General features: G+C 34.9%; 1 protein-coding gene across 13 annotated transcripts in view; it reads right to left on the bottom strand.

The window, feature by feature from the left end:
- Positions 1-14,059, bottom strand: part of CrebB (Cyclic-AMP response element binding protein B) — a 29,169-nt gene extending 15,110 nt beyond the window's left edge. For 2 of the 13 annotated variants that reach the window (XM_077435902.1, XM_077435908.1), the window contains exon 1: positions 13,706-14,059. The gene's annotated coding sequence lies outside the window, so the exon portion shown is untranslated. Of the gene's footprint in view, positions 1-13,274 lie in introns of all 13 variants that reach the window. The other 11 variants (XM_077435910.1, XM_077435922.1, XM_077435915.1 and 8 more) reach the window with 10 other exon arrangements.
- Positions 14,060-14,089: the final 30 nt, after the last annotated feature.

Here is a 14,089-nt window from a genome sequence, read left to right as displayed (position 1 = left end):
CCCATCTGCCCTCCTTTATCAAATTATCATCTGGCAACCCTAAGCACGACCCGAATCCTGCAAGTACGGACAGTATTCTTTAGTACATTCTATATGGACGCGCATGAATGCGTAAATGCGCATGCTCGAATGGAGTATGAATACGTCCATATAATGTACCAAAGAATAATATCCGCACTTGCAGAACACCTGCGGGATACGGGTCGTGCTGGATAGGTATGAACAGACGAAAACTGAAATCGAACCGATATTTATTTCGGTTCGGTGATTAGTGGTCACAAAGCTCTCAAACAAAAGTCACTAAAATCTCTATAATGAAACATCTGGCAGTCGAAAAATTCATCATACAAACGATAACTATCATATTAGTAACGAGAACTCGAGTGCCAAATATTCCGTATTCGCGATTTTCATGACAAAAATTGTCTTTTGGGCGATCGTGATGTGACTAATAATCCAATTACCGTAAAATTAATATACAGGGTGTTTGGTAGCTATGTACATAAGTGCATAGCCTCAAAATACAGGCTCATATAATTTCAAACATTTTGAGCCACATATACCTTACGGTTTTTTTTTCATAAAAGTCTTCTTTTTAATTCATTTTTAAAGATTTTGAGCAAAAACACCAAAATCTCACAGTTAATTGTTAATACTGCTAAAAGTGGTATATTAGTCAATTATTTTTTTTTTGTTTTTCTAATGTTTATTCAATCAAATAAAAATAAACAGTCATCTGTGTCGACAGAAAAAAATATGAGAGGAATAATTAATTTTCAAAAATTTGTCAAGTAGGAAAAATCTGATTTGCATTTAAAAAACAACTACATTTTCTTTTAGAGGTGAAACCTTTTTAAAAACATGCTTGATTATTGCCCTTTCTTTTAAGATATCCCTCACGCAGATGTCTTGCCAATTATTAGAATTAGGGTGTAAAAACCTAATTGAAGGAGTGCGCCGAACAAAAACCGACATTCATAAACGACATTAATTTTAACTTCTAATGCCAAATAAAACAAAAAAATGTTTAAAAAAAGAGAAAGTCAATTAAGTATTAATAAAAAAATGTATTTTGTCTGCATTTTAGCTACATCAGAATCCGCCCTCTATTCCGCAATGCACCAGCGGCAAGCTGCAAACGCCAGGAAATATTTTCCTTTGACAATTTAATTATGTATGTATATGATCACAATAAGTTATAGCAAAAATCCGTATAAAGAGAGGGATATACGGTGTAGGTGTATTTACATTAACTTGCTAATATTTAAATACAAAAGAGAACCGAAAACCGGAACTGAACCGATATATATTCGTTTTACCGAACCGGAACGAAAAAACAGTTCGGGTACCTGCTTTCTAGAAATATACAAATTCAGTGGTAAATCCAGAATTTTTTCAATGGGGGGGGGGCGATATTTTGAAACAATAATTTAATATATATGTAGATATAATTACAGGAAGGGCCAAATGTCCATAGTAGATTTGAATGAGTCTAACTTTATTTATTAATGAACTAATTTCAGTGATGTTACATAAAATTAAATTAAATATTAAAGTAAGTATAGAAGATGATATCTTTTAAATATGGTCCATTTCCCGTTTAAACTCTTTCGACTGCATTCTACATATATATAATATATAACAGTTCACTACTATTTTTTACAAGGCTTTTCTTAGCTTCAATTCATTCTGACAATATTTCCTTCATTCTTCCGATCGCCTTAAAACTTTGCCATTTTGCAAGGTTTGACCCCTTATAGAGTTTTCATCTATTTCCGCTTATTGAGGCCCTAGCGAAAGGTTTCCCAACCGGTTGATCACGAAGCAACATTTGGTCGATCTCAATTTATTACGATCGTGAGTTTAAAAAATAAAAATGACTCATATTTTAAAATAAAACATAAAAAAAGAATTAATTCTATTATATCAATAGCTTGGTGCACAGTTGTTGTATATCCATTTTTGAATATGTATCGAATTTTAAATTTTTGTCGGATTTTAAGTTTCTATATGCTGGAATGATTCAGATTTTTCCTTTCAAGGTAATGTATGTATACCATATAAATTACCTCGAAAAGAAAAACCTGAATAAATCCAACATCTACAATCTTAAAATTCGATACAAACTCAAAAATGGACATACAATATTTGTGCCAACCAAGCCAACGATATATAAACGCTTGAGATAATAAATTGTAAAATTATTTTGGAAGAAGTTAAGACACATCTCAAAGATTTGCTTTTCACAATGAAGTAAGGTGGTTGAGCAAAGGATATGTTTTTGTTAGATTTCGAGAATTATTGCCAAAGATCGACACTGGGACGATGCTTTTACATAGCACAAAAAATGGTTCACTATTTATAACTATTGTCAACCATAATTTTTTGCTCTCTTGCTTTGTATATAAATTGAGTTATTTAACGAGCACCCAGCCAACGCCGAAGACTAGTTATTACTTGAGATAAGAACATTTTTAATTGAGAGAAAGGATAATGATGCAACCAATCCTCAAAACAAGGAATACCTTTAAAAACAAGAAATATTGGGTCTATTTATCAACGGAACTTCAACTTCTTCATAAAATTTGCATCACCATCATTTTCAAATATAAATGAAAATAATATCCAAATGTTGGCAAAAACCATCGCAATGACTTTACCAATAGATGTAGGAAATTCAGAATTACAGTTTATTGAATCCAGAAAATACTAATGGATATTAAAACTACTTTTTTGTCATAAAAAAATTACGAAACAATTAAAATTATTTTGTTTCAACAATTATTCAACGAAATTTTGCTTTTTAAAATGAATATTTTTACTTTATTAACTTTTAAGTACTAAATAAGCAGAAATAATAAATTCAATCGCCATGAAAATTTGGCTCGGTGATTATTCCACAAAAAGCGATCCCGCGCAAGTCACTAAAATCTCGATTATGGAACATCTGGCACCCAAAAACTACATCAATCGAAAGCTACCCACGCGAAATAATATACTAACGAGAACTCGAGTGCCAGATGTTCCGTGACTTGCGCGAGCCTTTATACGGAATAATCCGTTTACCGAAAATTTAGATGAAAAGTGGCTCAAAACGTCAAAAAGGTTGGGTACCCTTACCCTACGTTTGAATTTCAGTAGGAATGTTCATTTCGAGCTGCTCAATGAAAACATGAAGAAAAATAATAATTCAATAATGAAATGAAAATTTAGATATTATGTTATTTTTGCTTGCAGGTGTAAAATTCTGAACTAAGCCCTATTTTCAGGAGCATTTTCGAAGTATCATATCGAAATGCAAAAATGTTTCATTGAAATTAAATGAATTTACATACGTGCATGCGGACACGAACAACTTTAATAGAGTAAAACGTAGTACAGACGCAATGCGACGCGACAGGAAACGGGTTATAAATGATACCCGATGACAGTTGATTATAATTTGGAATATTATGTATACATAATATTCCAAATTATTATATTGTGTCCTTTATGAGTGACAACCAATTTGGAGAACAGATGGTTGGTGCAAAATGCGATATATTTTATTCGGCACGTATATTTGAGAAATTTAATTTACTAAACAAACAATTACAAGGAAAATGATGTAATCTCATAAGTATAACGTGTAAAATTGTAATTATTGCTTTTCTTGGAAATCTTAATATTATCAAAATTAATATTGGACGACGGAGTTAACCCAATTTCTATCATTGACTACTATTTCTAATGAAATACAAGATGATAATCTTTACATAAATTTGAAGCAGCTTCATGAGAATATGCAAGTTAGATTTAATCATCTATATATCTATACATATACATATATAAAAATGAATGTCTGTCTGTGTGTCTCAAATAGGCTCCTAAACTGGAACTTTCAGGATTTGTTGTATGCATGTCCGAGAAGATTACCGTGAAAAAAAATCGCCCAAAAATGGGAAAAACGGGAATGAGTGTCATTGCAACGCTATAATTTAAAATGTTTTCGCGTCGTGACCAACGTGTTCGCTACCTGCGTTTTCCCGACAAATGGGAACGGGACCGGGAACGGAAACTGCATGCGTTATTGTGGCATTGCAACGCATGCCGGGTTCAGCTAGTACATATATATATAAAAATCAATGTTTGTCTGTCTGTCACGTTGCGTTCCTATACCATTCAACCGGTTACGATGAAACTTACATGAGTTGTTGTGTGCATGCCCGTGGTTTCTATAAAAAAATCGCCCAAAAACGAGAACGGGAAATCAGGAATGAGTGGCATTGCAATGCAATGATTTCAAATGTGTTCGCCTCGCCACCTGCGTTGTTAGGGTAAAATAAATAAACAATTGTATAATTTCAAATGTGTTCGCCGTCTGCGTTTTTCCGACAAATTGTCATTACTGTAGTTTAATTGCATTATTAAGTTTTAATTTAAACTAAATAAAGATAATTTTGGAATCAGCACTGAAACAGCGAGTATATTTCCACAGATTTGGAAGAAGGCAAGTTTATATTTCACTGCATTTCCCACATCTTATCTCGTCAAATCTGGATTTAGTCGAGCTATGCATCTCCTCTCAAAGCTCGTAACCGTCTTGATGTTGTAAATTAATAATCGTAAGTTAAACATAAAAGAGGTTTGTAATAAAAACAGACAATCTCTGTATGTCACTAACAACATTTGAGCCAGATATAAATAAACTCGCTAGTTTACATCAGGCACAAGGATAACAATAAATAAAACTATCTTTCAATTTATTGTTTAAAAAAATATTACGCGTGTTTGTTCAAATTTGTAATTATAGAAAAAAGTTTATATAATATATAATATTATATAAATATGGGGGGGGGAGGCACAAAAAAATGTTAAACGCAAAAGGGGACCACGATCAAAAAAAGGTTGAGAAATGCCAATATACATAGATTACTACCCTGTCTCATCAGTAGTCACCGGAGCCTGAGGGGGCCGTGTATTGTTCAAAGGTTGTAAATGCATTGTTAAAGGTTTGCCGAAAAATGGATAGCACTGTGACTATCCTAACTCTACTCATCAGTCATCATATCATTAAGTTTTTACACAGATTTACATTTTGACTTTTCAAAGTCTGCTCAAGCAGAACGAGAATCATTAGAAAAAAAACGAATGAACGATTTTCGCAACACTCGCTAGTTAGTCATTTAATAAAATGCACATAAATTTAACTCACCAATGACTAATATTACGTGCGCGACGGAATCTAATAGCATTTGCATAAATCAATTTCCGTTTAATTCCCATTTATAGATGTTTAAACCGTTATCGATGTGTAAATTAACACCTATCGCACTTATTTAATCGCAAAATTACGATTTGTATGCAAGTCAGATGTTTGTAAGTTGTCATCTATCGAAAAGTTAAAAAAAAAGATGCTCAATCAAAAATTGCAATTCCTAAAAAAATCAATAACTAAAAATAGCACACGTACAGACTACAGACCTTATCTAAATCTAAAGAATTACACTGAATAAATAACATATGTACATATGTACTCAAAATATATATTTACATTGGCTTTTACTACAATTGACATTACATTAAATACGCAATTTGAGCCCTTATGGACCACAGACGGAACAATAATCACCCTAATATACATATCTATAGTAGAGATTACTAGCTGCGATATTTGTACAATGGCAACTTACGTGTATACATATTGTATGCCAAATCACCCAACATTGGATCTTTTGTCGGACAAAAGATCCTTTTATCAAATGCAATCTTGATATCATATTGACAAAATATTTACAGTACACCAAAATAGTATATACTAGTCAATATTATAGTATGATTCCATACTCAATTTGACACACGAATGCATTATGGAGCTTCACGCCATACACAGTTCAATATATCAGTAACAAAATAAAAAGTATAGTTCATTATCTATAAGGTATTCACAAATTTACGTAAATAAGTAGTTATCTCTCCGATTTATCAATCTCAGATATCGCTGCCTATGTTATTTGTATCGTAATGATTCCACTACGTCAAATCTAGATGCACATATCATATGTAAAATTTGTCACCAACTTTCTGTTTATACCCTCAAAAATTAACAAAAGGTCTACAATTTTCTCAATTTGGCTTATGAAAAGCCAAAACATACATTATCGAATAATATTTTAGAGATTTTGAAGCACTTAATACGAGCGGTAAATAGTCACGATAAGTTGTGCATCTGATTGGGAAGACAAATAGATATCATTACCCATGACCATTTTTCTCCAGGACAGTACTGGTTTTTTTGGGTAGCCGTCCTGGTAAGTTGTGAGATAAAACCAGTACACTTTTTGTATAAGAGAATTTTTGTGATGGATGAATATACAAATTCTTCGGCGAAAATTAGGTCTCCCTACAAAAATATTGGCGTTTCCATTTATCAGGAACAAACACCAGCCAAAGGATTTTCTACTTAGATGAACAATACATAGTCCAGTGATAAAACGAAATTTAATGTTGAAACCTTAAAATGTTTGCTAATCACTTAGTATAATATTAACCAGTCTTATGTAGAATTTTATAACAGAATTCAAGAAAATTTATTGTTTTTTTCATAAATGTGCGTCCATGATTCTTTAATTTTCGTTTTAAATAATTGAAGTATATGTTTTTGGAAAAAAATGTCCTGGTTTTGAATTTGGAAAAAATGGTCACCTTATCCTAAACTAGGGTTGCCAGGCGTCCCGATTAATCGGGATTGTCAGCGGTTTTAAGCCTCGTGTCCCAGTGTCCCGAACGAACCTTTCGGGACGGCCAAAAGTCCCAGTTTTCAAATTTTCCTATTATCCATAGTTTAAAAGCAATTTCAAACTGACGAATTGATGGATGAAATAAAGAAGTAGCAAAGTTTTATGAAACATTGACAGATTATTTCAAACAATGGACAATACCAAAAAAAAATTCTGAATTGTAATCGTACGTGAAACATAAAAGAGGTTTGTAAAAATACTCTGCGTTTTCCTGGATGAGCTTGGAATAAATACCAGAATGGCTAGATATTGAAAAAACAGTTAACTACGAAAAATATTATAGCAAATGACACATATTTGTTCAATCAATTTGTTGCATTAAAAATTATATTAAAAAGAGAATTACAATCTCCAAATTGGAATGGAAAAATAGCTGTAGAAAAACGGGTAGTTGAATTGTATTCTCAAATACTCTCGCTAATGTAGATCGATGAATTAAATAGACTTTATATAGATGTAGTTGAAATTATTCTACAGTGCATTGAAAACTATGATTTCAATTTTTGCCAAATGTAATCAATTGAAAAAACCAAGTGGTCTAATATTGTTGATTTATCCCGATTTGACTTGGAAGAAATCTGGAAACCCTACCTAAACTGTCTTGGTTACACCTCACGAAAACCATTTCGATATATGAAAAATCACGATCTCCGTGACGGGACGGAATGTTAAATTACAGAAAACGCAAATATCGGAAGGCAAAGATCGAAAATCGAAAGATCTTAAGTCGAAAGATCAAAAAAAATGGTGCATGGTATACTCACTTAATTTGCGCGAGCAGGATACAACAGGAACAAGAGGAACAGGCTTTTCCTCCCGTATTAATGTGCGCGCGCAGAATACGGGAGGAAAAGCATGTTCCTCTTGTTCCTGTTGTATCCTGCTCGCGCAAATTAAGTGAGTATGTACCGTTTACCATGCACCATTTTTTTTTGATCTTTCGACTTAAGATCTTTCGATTTTCGATCTTTGCCTTCCGATATTTGTGTGTTCTGTAATTTAACATTCTGGCTCGTCACGTAGACCCATATTATATATACATAGTACCGCGCAAATTAAGTGAGTATGTACCGTTTACCATGCACCTTTTTTTTTTGATCTTTCGACTTTCGATCTTTGCCTTCCGATATTTGTGTTTTCTGTAATTTAACATTCTGTCTCGACACATAGACCCAAAAAATCAGAACTGTATGTGCTGATAAAACCAATACGAATCGTCACCTTACAATATTACACAGCTAGAACGAATAAAAAATTCGGCTGAAAGTACTAACTAGTTGTTCAGTTATTGAACTGCAATAAAGATTGTATAATAAATGACGAATTTTATGAATCTATTTGAAGCAGAATTGTATCAGAGGAGACGAATGTAAGTTTACAAACGAAAGGGCATGAATGTTGGATAGATTTTGTTGTACGTATGCGGTGTGGTTTGGTGTAGTTGCGATGCGGTGACGCGCCATGAGTCAGACGCGCAAATAGCGGTGACGTCACCCGACACTCGCTTGCGTCATCCACAGAAACGCCGCAAACACACACACACAATCCCACACGATTACCGACAGTGTGGCCAACACGCGCCAGCCCGAATGCGTAATCCGCACTGGCAACATCGTTATTTACCCAAAACAAATGCCAAACGTCAAACGATGCCGTTCTTTTGTTTTCGTTTTTTATTCAATTTTCGCGTGTACGATCGTCGATGCTCCTAACCTCTGTGAGCGATTTGCATTTCGTAAACTCACCTTTACGAATCTGCAATGCTCTCTTGCGCAACAGTACAACTTTCAAATCTGGCGCTACGGTCAGTTCGGCATTGCGCCGATTCTCAAACTGTGAACACTCCCAATGACAATCCATCGGTGGAAACGTGCAGAGATGAATTACGGCCAAACATCCGATTTACATTTCGTAACTCCATTGTTAAAAATACTCAATGTGAATGATGGACACAATCGAAGTTCGAAGAGAAGCAAAGTCCAAAACAAAAAAAATATGGCAAAATTTCAAAACGATCGGAAGAATGTAGGAATAGTGTCAGACCAATAAGTGAAGTGAAACATAGAAAAGCCTTGTAAATAAAAAATTTACGCCGTGTCGATAAGAATTTCAGTAACCCATGCTAAGTTTCAGTTCGATAGGACTAACGGTGTTCAAAAAATCCCCAAAATACACCAAAGACACATATTTTTTCTAGATCATGAAAACGTGATCAGTAATCGATGCTGAGTTCGAATCAGTCAAAATCTCGAGTTCGAATTTTCGCAGGATCACAAAACTTCATCTATTGCTATTCTACTGCGTACATGGATAAAATAAAAAGGAAAGAAATTTAAACGAAGAAAAATTAAAAACAAACTATCGTCCGATATTTCTATTTGGTAATGTGAATTTAATACTGTGATACAAACAATAAACGGTCAGGGAATTGTTACATTGACTAATGAACAATAGTAATGTAATCAATGACCGATAACAGGGACGTCCCGTGGGTATGGGCGAATAAGGCGACGCCTACGGGCGGGGAATTTGAACGAGTGGCGGCAAACTGAAGGAAAAATTATGGAAAATACTTGTAATTGCAAATTGAAATCATTGTCCATTTATATTTTACTAGTGGTTTTACCCGGCTTCGCTCGGTATTTGTAATATAAACAGCTTAAACATGGCAAAACAATCTAATAGTAAACATTCATTTGTTTTTTTATTAAATTTATTTGAATCGAAAAAATATAATATTCAACGATATCGTCGTCATAGAAACTTTGATTTGTTTTCGATGTTCCCAACAAACTTTACATACATAGTTACATTAAACCTTACATACAAATCGCAATCTTAGATTATATATTAGATTATAAACAACCTGTCATTCAAGAATGGATCGCCAATCCTTATAGGTAAGTGTAATCCTTAGTGTAAGATCGCCAATCCAATCTACATACATAGGTAAGTGCATCCTAATCATTAATTGAATTAAAAATATAATGTATATCTTTAATATTATAATTATAATTTTTTAGTTTGTATCGTTTTAAAGGATGACATTTTGAATTTCGCCTAAAGGCGGCACATAGTCTATGGACGTCACTGACCGATAATATTCGTAATTTACAGCCCGTTAAATACGGGCCCGTAACTGACGTAATAATTACATAAAATATTGAAAATATTAAGTGAAATTTTCGCTAAATTCTGAACGAAAAAATATTTATATATTATATATACATATGTAATTTAAGCAGTCGCTTAGTGCGGTCAGACTTTAAACGGTGGGACTTGCACCAAGTAGACCGCACGCAGACCGTTCAACCCTCGGTCGATATTGCAAGCAACTAAAACGAGTGAAAGTGACAAGGGAACATCCGTAGAATACATGAAAACTACCTCTATTTGCAAAGATTTCTCAGTTGAAAATAATAGCATTGATGGTGTCAAATGTAATAGGAAAATGTTTGTTGAGGAAACGTCGACCATTATTGGACAATAGGGAAAAAGTAAACGAAAACCAAAATCCGATAAGTAGCAGTGTATCTGCAACCGCCACATCCGACTGATAAAATTCCTGCCACGTCCCACAGTAAAACGAAATAATTACAATTTTAATTTTAAAACGTTCACCCACTGAGTTATCATATTTGAAACAGTAATAACTTACATACTTATAGTACGAGGTTGCGTAAGTTTGAAACCTGTTAGACCACTAGGGTCATTCGTTAGTACGATAGCAGTGCCGAAGACTGGTTTTTAGTGGTGTTCCGCAACCTGAATACGTTTGAGAAGGGCTGATCGATCTATCTGAAGAGAAATGAAAGCTCCAGATGCACTCATGTGTTGCGATATAGACGATTATCTCTCATAGATACATTGTTAAGTGTAATTCTTGAAACTGTTCACGCTTGTAAAAACGCACACGTATAATTTATTAGCAACGGTGCAAAGTTTTGGGTTTAAAGCTCGCTTTTTTTTTATCGAGTATGCAAATCTATTGTACATTCCCGGTAAGAATAGCAAAGAGCACCACATATTTGTGTTGTTGTCCGTTGACATTTTTTTTGTATCCATTAGAATCGTTTTAAAACCAGTCCCGACTTGGACCGCATTTGATATGCGGTGCAATTTCCGCTGTCAATTTTCATTCTGCATATTTATTATCCTGACATCGCAATGCAATACACATCCATGATCAATTTAAAATAAATACACACCGAAAAATATATTATTATAATCACACATATACACAGGCAATCAAACATCAATCATATCTTTATAAAGGTCACGAAACTGACAGTGGGAAAAAGTAAGCGATATGAAAGTCATCATAAAAAGTTATTACCCAATATTCTTTCCAGGACTTGTGCGCCCAGTTGATATTTCTGATCGCCAATCAAATATATTAATATTGGAAAAAGGTCTATTGTTTCCAAAAACGTTATTAAAAATCATTGTTGTTATTTTTCGGTTATCTCATTGTATACTAATTGAAAATATAATTTATAGCCTCTAAATATAGTAATCTCAACTTCGAAATGAATACATTCTCGTAACCAATCATCTTTCACGGAGAATCTTAAATACGAGTTTATGATTCAGCCAACAATAAATTCTTATCCTCGAGAAATTATAGACATCATCAGTGTTTCTTAAAATGTTTATAGTTCGGTATATTTTAGTAAGTTGTGAAAAAAAAATACTCGGGAAGTATCGATAAATAGTATATAAAATACGGAATATATATGTATATAAATTTCAACAATTTAAATCAAACAAGCATACATATCTTCTAAATTTGGAGAAAGGACCTTGACCTGAGTGCCGCATGCGGCGAATTGGATTATGAAAATCTTGTTAATTTAATTTTGTCATATTTGACTCATTCGTTTTAAAGTTTAGATTTTTTTCGATCATACCTGTTTAGATACAATTCCAGTTAGATTTTTTCCCTGTAAGAGAATAAATTATCCTTGCCTGTTGGATTCTAGTGAAAATGATCGTATAAGAATCAGTTACAATGTAATTTTAATAGTTGTAAACACGCAAGGTATTTATACATATATGAAGAGGATTTTGTGAAATAAAACGTTTATAATTAGATGTGTCGTAGAATTGTAATAGAAAAACCCTTAAGCGAAATCGCGATCATTGCACAACGATCTGTCAAAACGAACTGAAATGGAATGAATGTCTTCTAGGATTCCAGGAATAATGCACTGAATTGCACTGAATAGTAGTGTAGTTTCGAGAAATCCTGATTTTCAAAAGCGCTCAAGAAGAACTTTCACACCCTCAGATAACATACAAATACCCCTTGAGGCTTATTCTGGAATTCTATTGCGCTAGTTCTTCTTGAGCATCTTTGAAAGTTTGGATGTCTCGAGAGTGCATTTATCCGATCATCGTCTTCTAGGTAGCCCATTTTATCATTGATGATTCATTAATAAGGCAACTAATTCATTATGTAGACTGCCGAATGCAGTAAATCGAAACGTATACGCTAAATAAAACCAGGTGCACGCATCCGTGCACTCGACAAAATGTGAGTGCCGTTTGAAAAAATGTCAATTGACGGTTTCTGTTTCAGGCAACTGTCAATTGACGGCATATGACTGCGTAACAGTCTAATAATAAAACTTTTCAAATTGAAAACAGGAAAAACTGGCGTGAATAATCGTTTACCTGAAGCTTAGTTTCATTATAATGAATCGACTTTTTTTCTGCCAACCTAACGATGATATAAGTAACAATATGGCAAAGTATGAAAACGATCGGATAAGAGATAAAAATGACCACTGACAAGAAAGCCATGTGAAACGTAAAGGAGGTATGTAAAAATACCCCAATTTTGAAAATATTCAGATGTGGGTCAGAGTGATCGTTCGCAAACTTGAGTCATATAGGTTTTTCATTACAAATTGACCTTTTTTAATTTCAAATTGATCCTTTTACATTTCAAATTGACCCTTTTTCATTTCAAATTAACCCTTTTTCGTTTCAAATTGACCCTCTTCCATTTCAAATTGACATTGAAAAGGGGTCAATTTGAATTGAAAAAGGTTTAATTTGAAATGAAAAAGGGCAATTTGAAATGAAAAAGGGCAATTTGAAATGAAAAGGGGTCAATTTGAAATGAAATAGGGTCAATTTGGAATGAAAAACCTGTATCAGTCCTCGGACGGATTGCAAACCAGCATTCGAGTACCCCTGCGTCGCAACAAACACAAATAAACACGCTGAAAAAGTTGAAAAGAACTCTGCGAACGGACATTTTTCACGAGGGAAAATCGAACGCATAGACGGGGAAAATCGATCGCGAAAAATTCACTTCAACCTCGACTCGATAATGGCATCGTCCGAGCGAAACTTGCATTCAGTAAATAGTACATACATATACATAATATAATATTGTAATTGCGTTTCACAGCGCGCAACGCAACAACCAACGGAGATAAGAGATTATGGCGCGAGTCCAAAAGCGAAAATTGAAATGACACATACTGATGTGTATCCTCGGAGTCGGAGCAGAAGTTGGAGTCGGAGTCGAGAGCAGTGTCGTCACTTTTGGATGAGCGCGCGAAGGAAGGGTGCAGAGGCGGGGTGGGGTGGGTGGGTGGGTGGCAGGGCGGGTGGGGGAGGCTAAAAGGGGAGGAGCGGGGAGTGCGGTGACATCAGTGATTACGTCAGCGCGATGACGTCAGCCGCGTCAGGTGACGCGCGCGCACCAGAGACTCCCACTCAACTGGCGGCCGGAGACTCCCACTCGACCCTCCCCTCTCCTCCACTCCACACTCCACACTCCACACTCCGCACTCCACGCTCCACACTCCGACTCACACTCACACTCACACTCCGGCACACGCTCGTATGCGTCAACTCTTCGCAATTCTCTTCAATATGTCTATATCTACGTCTATTTATGTAGTATGTACCTTCAATTGCGTCGCGACGTCGATGCTGCGGGACTTGAGCGCACCGTATGATGTGGTGACGTCATCCTCGTCGCGGCGGTGACGTCATCGGTGCGTCGTTGACGTGTTGCTCCTCGCGTTGCGTTGTCTATGACGCGCACCGTCTGCTACTTCTCTATTCTGCGGCCGCCGCTCGAGCTTTTTATTATGTTTTAATGCATTGCGAAGCAGATGTAATAAGAATAGAGGGGCCCTTACGAATAAATAATTGTTGTCAATTTTACGCGGTACGTCTGGACAATCTTCATATTGTTATGGTCGCTCCCCACCTGATATATTATAAATGTATAAACAGAGGGCTACCGACGGTGCACTGCGTTCATTAATTAATATCAGTATCAGTTA

This window comes from Arctopsyche grandis, chromosome 8, assembly GCF_051622035.1.
Source record: "Arctopsyche grandis isolate Sample6627 chromosome 8, ASM5162203v2, whole genome shotgun sequence".
Classification (NCBI taxonomy): Eukaryota; Metazoa; Arthropoda; class Insecta; order Trichoptera; family Hydropsychidae; genus Arctopsyche; species Arctopsyche grandis.
This window is presented reverse-complemented; position numbering and strand designations above follow the sequence as displayed.